General features: G+C 37.5%; 1 pseudogene; it reads left to right on the forward strand.

Annotated features, from left to right (window-relative positions):
- Positions 1-3,813: 3,813 nt before the first annotated feature.
- LOC129632843 (zinc finger CCCH domain-containing protein 15-like) lies at positions 3,814-6,048 on the forward strand (annotated as a pseudogene).
- Positions 6,049-10,361: the final 4,313 nt, after the last annotated feature.

The raw sequence follows: 10,361 nt of genomic DNA on the forward strand, positions 1-10,361 counted from the left end.
TACAGGAGATGTAAGAGACATGGGTTCCATCCTGGGGTCAAAAGATCCCCTGGAGATGGGCATGGCAACCCACCCCAGTATTCTTGCCTAGAGAGTCCCATGGACAGAGGAGCCTGGTGGGCTGCAGTCCATAGAGTCGAAAAGAATCAGAAATGACTGAAGTGACTCAGCACGCATGCTTGCACCAGGAATGACATGATGTAGGTCATTGACTGTGGTGATCAATCCCTACACAGTCCTTTGTGGGAGCTCACGAAGTCCTTGGATAGCATCTAGCTATGATAATGAGCCTGGGGGAAGTGTCATGAATCCAGAAAAGGAGCTGGAAATGCAGCAGACATATACACAAAAAAAATTTAAACCCATGAGGACAAACTAAAACCTTCAAGAGCAAATGAGAGCCTGTGTCAATCTCACTGCCCACCATCTTGACTGTGAAATGACCTATAGAAGATTCTGATGACCTTCCCAAGGGTATCTGGCCCAGGGTGGGGAGAACCTGAAGGAAAACACCTGGCTGAGCTCCTGAACCAGAAGATCAGAGAGGAAGTCTGGGAGGGACAGTGCCTCCACCTCCCATGGAGATCTTAACACATAAGGACTTAATTATCTGAAGGCAAAATGGGCCCAAAAAGGCCAGAAGGTCTGTAAGATCTAAAGGCACTCCTTCGGATCTTGCCTTCAATATCCTGCATACCTTTCTCTAACCCAGTGCATCTCATAGCTAAGTTGACACAGTCCAGTGCCACCAGTCAACCTCTTATCTTTCCACTTATATTTATCTTGGCATCTATGTCTCTTTTGGAGAAGGGCATGGCAGCCCACTCCAGTATTCTTTCCTGGAGAATCCCATGGACAGAGGAACCTAGAGGGTTATAGTCCATGGGGTGGCACAGAGTCAGACATGACTGAAGAGACTTAGCTTGCATGCATGTCTCTTTTAACCATCCTAAATTTTAAAGTAAATATTTCATTTCACCCGTAATGTTTCTACTCTTTCTCATACACTGAGAACATTCTAATTGCTCCCCAAGAGGATACACAGTTACATTATCCATATTTGGGTGAGGTTCACTCCTCTTTTAGCTGAGTCATAGCCCTCCTTAATATACTTCAGCCTAAATACTAAAATATAAGAATATCTACTAACATTTCTAGGTGAGATGACATTAAAAAAAAAGGAAGAAGGGGCAAAATTGGTTAATTGTACAGTAGTCCATAAACACCAAAATAAGAAAGAAATACTCGCAACTATTGCAATCCTCTTTGCCACAGTTGATCTTATGGTCGTTACTTTTACAACTTTACTCATTCATTGTTGTTGTTGTTGTTGCTGTTGTTCAGTCACTAAGTTATGTCCGACTCTTCAAGTCCCCGAGGACTGTACCATGCCAGGCTCTTCTGTCCTCCGCTATCTCCTGGAGTTTGCTCAAATTCATGTCCATTGAGTTGGTGATGCTATCTACCCATCTTATTCTCTGCTGCCCCCTTCTCATTTTGCCTTCAATCTTTCCCAGCATCATGGGATCAGAGTCTTGTCGTAGAGAAAGGGCTTGCATAACTCAAGGAAGCTATGAGCCATGCCATGCAGGGCCACCCAAGACAGTTGGACCATAGTGAAGAGTTCTCACAAATGCGGTCCACTGGAGAAGGACCAGTGCATGGAGAATCCCATGGACAGTATGAAAAGGCAAAAATACATGATGCCAGAAGAAGAACTCCTTCATGATGTACACCTTATTTTCTTCCCCATTTGCCAGCATCTTGGTGTAGTTCTTTGTCTGATAGGATGATCCCAAATCATCTTTCTTTCTGAAGGTTCTGAGCTATTAGCAGTCCAGTCCTGGCTCTTATATATTTCTGTAGTTTCCCATTGATTGCCAAGTAGGACATGGGGCTATCCCAAAGGATAGTTTATATTCTAGACATATGCCTCCCTCCTTTCACTGTGGAGTGGCAGCCCCACTTTTTCTTGATAAGATAGTGTTGATTCCTTCAGCCAATACAGTAACCCCTTCTTGAACAGGAGACAAAGTTTGCCAAATGTTAGTTTCATCTTCCATTTTTTAGTAAAATAAGCTTTTTATCTTGGAATTCTCTTACACTTGTGGAAAAGTTGTATAGATCATTCAGAGAGGTTATAGCACTCGGTTTCGTCTGTATTAGCAGCTTGCACTAAAATGTGGTGTATTTGTCACAATATCGATCTGTTATTATCAACAAAGTTTTACAGTGTCCTTAGTGTTTTCCTTCATGTTCATTTTCTGTCCTAGGATCCCATCCAGGATACTACATTGCATTGATTTTCATGTCTCCCAAGCCCAACTTGACAACAGTATTTTCTCAAAGTCTTTGTTCCAATGATGTTGAGGAGTCATTTAAAAATATTTAAGAGGACTGGTCAGGTGTTTTGTAGAATGTTCCTCAAAATGCATTTGTCTGATGCTTTTGTCATGACTAGATTGAAGGTATATGTTCTTGTGACAAAGGCAATTTTGTCTTTCCGTTCTTTCCATTTTAATATAAATAGTGCTATGCTGTGTCCCCTGCAGCATTGTTCCTCCCTTGGGATTAAGACCTCCGGATGCCAGATGTTGTCCTTTGAATATACTATTCTGAGAAGTTTGTAGTTGCCTGCATTAACATAATGTCAATGTCACCCTAAGGAATCAACTCTCTTCAACTTGTAATAAAAATTTAAACATAAAAATTTTCCTTCTCTACAGAGTCTGCATAATTTGATCTGCTGAACCAATCACCAAAAATGTGATCTAAAATGAATTTTATGCTCAGTTTGTATTTTAAAGAGGTATCTCATGAAAGCAATACTATGGCCTATCTTTGAAAGAAATGTGAATGAGGCCACGTTTTCAAGATTTTAGTCCATTTGAAAATTTTCTTGACCATTAAATTTGGTTAGAAGATGATAAATATCTTTATCTTGATTCCTTATTTCATTTAGAAAAGGGAGAAAACTAGAGCTACTCAAAGGTAAATTCATTCAATAAACACACTATTTTGGTTTAATTATGTCACTCCACAAACTTATCTTGAAGTGAAAAGCTCCAGGACCTCAAGCTGTGACATTATTTGGAAATAGGCTCCTTGCATAGGTAATCTAGTTACTAAGAGGCCTTTACTGCAGGCTCTAATCCAATATGGTGCCCTTATATAATAAAAAAGAAAGTTTGAGACAAAGAGATAGAGAGGCACAGAGAGAAAATGATCTGAAGACACATAGGGAGAAGATGAACACGTGACTGGAGTGATGTATTAGGCTGGCCATAATATTCATTTGGATTTTTCAGCTGTTACAGAAAAACATGAATAAATTTTGTGGCCAACCCAATATCTACAACCCAGGGAATGTCAAGGAATGTTTGCAAACACCAAATGCTGGAAGAGGCAAGGAATCTCCTCACTTGGAAACTTCATAGAAAGCATGGCCCTACTGACACCTTAATTTCAGAGGTCTAGGCTCCAGAACTATGAGAAAATAAATATCTATTGTTTTAAGCTACCAACTGTACCTTACTTTGTTACATCAGCTCTATCAAACTAATGTATATACATAAGCATAAAATAAAAATGAACCACATATATGTGTGTGTATATATATATATATATATTTCTAACATTGTAATATTTATATATACATGTATAATTTCTAACACTTATCTTCTTGCTAATCATGATTTTAAAGACCATTGAGGGAGTAGCTTTACGTGCGGTGCGGCAGCAACGGCAGCGCGCGTCTTCCTCCTCTTCCTTCCGCGGGGCCAGAGTCCCTGAGGGAGTCCAGATGCACTTAAGTCTGGCTGGCACGAACTGTCTCCGCAATGCCCCCCAAGAAACAGGCTCAGGCCGGGGGCAGCAAAAAGGTGGAGCAGAAAAAGAAGGAGAAGATTAACGAAGACAAAACTTTTGGTCTGAAGAATAAGAAAGCAGCAAAGCAACAGAAGTTTATCAAGGCTGTCACTCATCAAGTTAAATTTGGTCAACAGAATCCACGTCAGGTAGCACAAAGTGAAGCTGAAAAGAAGTTGAAGAAAGATGACAAGAAGAAAGAATTGCAAGAGCTAAATGAGTTGTTCAAACCTGTAGTTGCTGCTCAAAAAATAAGTAAAGGTGCAGATCCCAAATCCATAGTATGTGCATTCTTCAAGCAAGGACAGTGTACTAAAGGAGATAAGTGTAAGTTCTCTCATGACTTGACTCTGGAGAGAAAATGTGAAAAGCGAAGCGTTTACATTGATGCAAGAGATGAAGAACTTGCAAAAGATACTATGAATAATTGGGATGAGAAAAAACTGGAAGAAGTTGTGAATAAGAAGCACGGTGAGGTGGAAAAGAAAAAACCAAAAACTCAAATAGTGTGCAAGCATTTCCTTGAAGCTATTGAAAACAACAAATATGGCTGGTTTTGGGTATGTCCTGGAGGGGGTGATACGTGCTTGTATTGTCATGTACTGCCTCCTGGATTTGTCTTGAAAAAAAGATAAAAGAAAGAAGAGAAAGAAGATGAAATTTCATTAGAAGATCTAATTGAAAGAGAGCGTTCTGCCCTAGGTCCAAATGTTACCAAAATCACTCTAGAATCTTTTCTTGCATGGAAGAAAAGAAAAAGACAAGAAAAGATTGACACACTGATGTGTAGAACAGTCTTGTGGACTCTGTGGGAGAGGGAGAGGGTGGGATGATTTGGGAGAATGGCATTGAAACATGTATAATATCACATATGAAACAAGCCGCCAGTCCAGGTTCGATGCAAGATACTGGATGCTTGGGGCTGGTGCACTGGGATGACTCAGAGGAATGGTATGGGGAGGGAGGAGGGAGGAGGGTTCAGGATGGGGAACACGTGTATACCTGTGGCGGATTCATGTTGATATATGGCAAAACCAATACAATATTGTAAAGTTAAAAAATAAAATAAACAGAAAAGATTGATAAACTTGAGCAAGATATAGAAAGAAGGAAAGCAGACTTCAAAGCTGGGAAAGCATTAGTGATCAGTGGTCGTGAGGTGTTTGAATTTTGCCCTGAACTGTTTGGCGATGATGATGAGGAAGCAGATGATACCTGTTACGCCCAGGGAAGAGGTGGTGATGAGGCTGATGATTCAGTGAGTGTAAATGACATTGATTTAAGCCTGTACATCCCAAGAGATGTAGATGAGACAGGTATTACTGTAGTCAGTCTTGAAAGATTCAGCACATATACTTCAGAAAAGGATGAAAACTTATTAAGTGAAGCTTCCAGAGGTAGGGCTGAAAATGGTGAGAGAAGTGATTTGGAAGAGGACAAGGAAGGGGGAGGACAAGGAAGGGGAAGGACAGGAAAATGGAGCCATCGATGCCGTTCCTGTTGATGAAAATCTGTTTACTGGGGAAGATTTGGATGAACTAGAAGAAGAATTAAACACACTTAATTTAGAAGAATGACACCAAACAAGTCAATGAAAAAACTGAGCCAGCTCAGCAGGAGTTGAAATTGACTACATTAATTTTTTTCCACCTAAAACTCTTCAACAGGATGTTTGTTTCCTATGCTGATTCTGGAAGGCTTAGTTCCTCCAAAAAAGGAATATTCTCCCTACATCTTGTTTTCTGACTTTGGCTACATCTCATAGTAAGTTCAGAGTAGTTCATGATAAATTAAAGATAAATGGTCATTGCAGGAAATGATTGATTGTTATAATTGTCCACTCAAGTAGGAAGTGTATACTACTTTTCCAGCTTTTGATTTTCACTGGGCATGTGTTGTTACAAGGACAATATAAATTTAAATTACCCTTCATTTAATGCAATTTTTAATGAGTGATTCTATTTCCTTTGTATTTATATGTTTAAAAGACTAAGATATAAGCCTGTACTTCATCAAGGAAACTGCATATGCAGGTTCATTATTGTATATCTTTGGACAATTAGATGGTCATTTAAAATGAAACTTCATTAATCCGACAGGACCAACTGCAATGCCCTGTGTTAAACTGTTTGAAACTACTCCCTTTTCTTTTTTGCCAATAAAGTTGTAAATAAAAACAGTGATGCAATAAAAAAAAAAAAAGACCATTGAGATCGAAATGGTAATTCACAATTCAAAACAAATCCAAAGCAGCCCTTTGGCAGTTACAGAAATCTGTTGTAAAGATGAAAATTAAAGCTTCCCACTCAGTTTTAAATATCATTGTATTAATATGTTCAGTAACTTGAATATTTATATGTGAAAAAAACTAAAACTACAGTATGAAAGTCCTTTAAAGTATGAATGATGCAAATTATTTTACATAAAAAAAAAATATTTGAAGCAGATAAACAGTGATACATTCTCCAGAAATGCATGGCTTGAATATTCCACAAAAATATTCATTTCAATTTTGAAAAACTTTATATAAAGAACTAGCCAAATCAGCTAACAATGAAAAGAAAATATTCTGCAAATTTTAAAATTTCACAAGAATGGTCTGGAAAGTAGAGCTTTCCAAGAACCACATTCTATCTATTTTTATGCCCAAGAAATATGTGAAATTCAAAAGTAGCTGGAAATAATAAAAAGAAATCAGCATTTTAAAGATTATGAAAGGATTTTATACAATAATTCCCTTGGCTTTTCTTTTTTTGTTAATTAAATAAACATGATTATACAACTTTTTCTTCAATAGCTCTGCTAGGAGTTAGGAGTACAATGTGAAAACAAAGCAACAACTACAAAAATTTAAAAAAAAACAAAAAACACTGTACAATTGCTTAAGCAAGCTTCAGAAGCTTCAGCCTCCATAATTTTGTTGGGTAGTCAAGAATGATCTGTGAAACTCTTGATATATACACTAGTTTACCCGGAATAGTGAGTCAAGGACCTTCAATTGGGCATTAAATGATGTTAATTTCTTTCACGAGGGAAAAAATTATCTAGTTATGGGTAAAACAAACCAAAAAAGCCACAGCACATTAAGTTCATTGTTCATCAAAATAATTAATACTCACTAAATGACTAATTTAGGAAGCTTATTTCAAGGCTAAACATGTAATCAGTAATTAAAATTAACATTATGGACTCAGTATGAAACGAACTTCATCAGTTGATTAGTCTTCAATGTTCACTACTGAGTTGCTATTTTGTAATAGTTTTTAAATGAAGAAATTGAAGTAGTAGGGATTAAGTAAATTTCCCAAACTCATATGTTATTTAAATGAAGATCCAGAATTTGCTTTTGGATCTCCTCTCTATCACCTGCCATGAGATTACCATGTTAATAAAATAATACCATAGTTAATAGGTGCACTGGAGAAGGAAATGGCAACCCGCTCCAGTATTCTTGCCTGGGGAATCCCATAGCCAGAGGAGCCTGGCGGACTACAGTCCATGGGGACACAAAAGAGTTGAACACAACAGCAACTAAACAACAGGAGCAAAGAACTTCGTTTTTATTACTCATGGGCAGATTTGTGAACAAAAACAATGTTTCAGAGCTGTACTTATCGGTTTTGTTTCATTTTTCTTGCCATTTATTACTGCTTAGATTTACTATGCAATTACTCTGGTTTAGTTGCATAGATATTGTTTAGTTTTAGATAACATTTTTCCATTATCTCATTGTAAATGATAATATACTAATTTCAATTTTCTCTGATCCTTTCAGTTGTTTACATTCGTTTCTGGATTAAATTTGTTGTGATTATTGTCTATGTCACATATTATTAGTTTTCTGTGTACCAACAAATATGAAGGAGAAATTTTGCATTTGTATTTGAAGATAACTTTGAAGATGCTATTTATCCTCTGGTTGTTTTATAATTACATTTCCCATATCACCTAAATTCCCACAGTTCTGAGCAAGTTCCAGATTGGCAGCTTGGAGGCTACAGACACCACAGGGCTGACAGAACTATGTCCCAGAGACAGTGGGTATGTGGTCTAGCTCCCAGCTGGGGGCAATCCCTGCACTTTCCACAACTCCATCTTTTTCAAGGTGGGAACTCCATTGTACTCCATTGCTTCTATCAATGGTCCTGGGGTAATTTTATGGGTCTTCCCTCCTTACTTGTCCTTAGAGCTACTGTGGTTAATGAAGAACATTATCTTGCTCTTGACATATTTAAATAGAAATATATATATAACATATGTGTGTATGTGTGTGTGTGTGTGTTACTCAGTTATGACTGACTCTTTGCGACCACATGGACTATAGCCCCTCAGTCTCCTCTGCCCTTGGAATTCTCCAAGCAAGAATACTGGAGTGGGTTGCCATTTCCTTCTCCAGGGGATCTTTCTGACTCAGAGATCAAATCTGTTTCTCCTGCATGGTAAGCATATTCGTTACCATCTGAGCCACCAGGGAAACCCCATAATATAAATAATGCTTGTTAAATATGTATATATCGGAAGTTACATGTTGGTAATGTTTTCATATATTTTATCATTTATTTGTCACAAAAAGTAATTATTTGTAGATGAAAATAATTAAGGTCTTGAGACATTAAATAAATTCCCCAGTAACACCCTTTGAATAAGGGGCAATGCTAGAATTTTATGCTTCTCCTTCATGACTTTCTTGGTTTGGCTCAAATTTTAAGGTAATTAAATGGGAATAAGGATTGTTTTTTGCTTTTTCACTTTCAGTCACTAAGTTGTGTCCAACTCTTTGTGACTCCAAGGACTGCAGGACTGCAGGCTTTCCTGTCTTTCACCATCTCCCAAAGTTTTCACAAACTCGTGTCCATTGAGTTGGTGATGCCATCCAACCATCTCATCCTCTGTTACCTACTTCTCCTCATGCCCTCAATCTTTCCCAGCATCAGGGGTCTTTTCCAATGAGTCAGACATTAGCATATTAAAGTGTAATCAAAATTTAATTATTACTTGTAGAAGAAATACATCATAAGTCAACTATCAGTGATAACAATCATATGACAAGTATTCCTCTGTGGCAGTAAATTGATTAGCCTGAGACAGACCTTGATGATCTTCCATATGACTAAGCAATGCAATCTATTAGCAAGAAATAAACCAGGCAAAATGTCCACCAGCACTTCACAGCCCCAAAACTCTATACTTTACATTCAGCTACTTCTTTGCAGCTTTCTAAAAATTGTTTCACAGTAATTTTCCAAATGTAAGACAGTGAAAGAAAAAAATTGTGTGTGTGTATATATGTATGTATGTATTTGACTTCTCAAAGATGTCATGAGGCAAAAAAAAAAAAAAAAATCATAAAGCAATTGCCCAGACACCAAACTGGATATGCAGAGTCACACCTACTCAAATCAGAACAAATCTCTTCCTTTGGCTGGTAATACAACAAGGTCTCCCAAGAAAAATTGCAAGACACTTTTTTTATGGTTATTCCTGGAAGGAAAGCAAATTTTCTAAGAATAATGATTTCTTTGAAAATTTGATAGATGTCTATTACAAAAATTTCAAGGAAGAGACTAACCAAGAAATGAATTCTTATACACATAAGCACACATATATATGCATTGAATTCAACCACGTGAATTAACCTTAGTTACTATGTGATGGAGACATTTACATAAGTCATGCTATGGATGAAAATATATATAAGGACATGAGTGGATGAATGTCTGGGTAGATATAGAGATAGAAGGGGAAGGAGAGAAAGAATATATGTGCATTTTTAACATGTAGGAATATATGAATAAATGCAAAATAACATTGATGCTATTTTTAATAAAGATCTTAAACTTTAAATTACTGAATTATAAAATGCAGATATTAAAACCAACAGGAATTTTTGAAGTTCAGATAAATGCCTCTTTACCAAAGGACACACCATGTTGCTTCAGTTAAAGATACTTGTTTCCACATTCTAAACTCTGGAATCAGAATGACTCTTATAGTTAAGGAAGTTTTAATACTATGCAGAGTTTATCTGGAGCTTCCCAGGTGACTCAATGGTAAAGAATCCACCTGCCAATGCAGGAGGCACTGGAGACAGGGATTCAATCCCTGGGTCAGGAAGATACTATAGAGAAAGAAATGGCAACTCACTCCAATATTCTTTCCTGGAAAATCTCATGGTTAGAGGAACCTGGAAGGTTATAGTCTATGGGGTTGCAGAGTTGGACATGAATGAGTGACTTAGCATGCATGCATAGTATATTTTTATCATTTATTTTTCTTCATAAGCGCTGCATAAAACAGGGGTACACCTTACAATTAACTGTTTACTAACTAATGCTGAAGTGAAACTCCAATACTTTGGCCACCTCATGTGAAGAGTTGACTCACTGGAAAAGACCCTGATGCTGGGAGGGATTGGGGGCAGGAAGAGAAGGGGACGACAGAGGATGAGATGGCTGGATGGCATCACCGACTCAATGGACATGAGTTTCAGTGAA

The sequence above is a fragment of the Bubalus kerabau genome, chromosome 18 (genome assembly GCF_029407905.1).
Source record: "Bubalus kerabau isolate K-KA32 ecotype Philippines breed swamp buffalo chromosome 18, PCC_UOA_SB_1v2, whole genome shotgun sequence".
Lineage (NCBI taxonomy): Eukaryota > Metazoa > Chordata > Mammalia > Artiodactyla > Bovidae > Bubalus > Bubalus kerabau.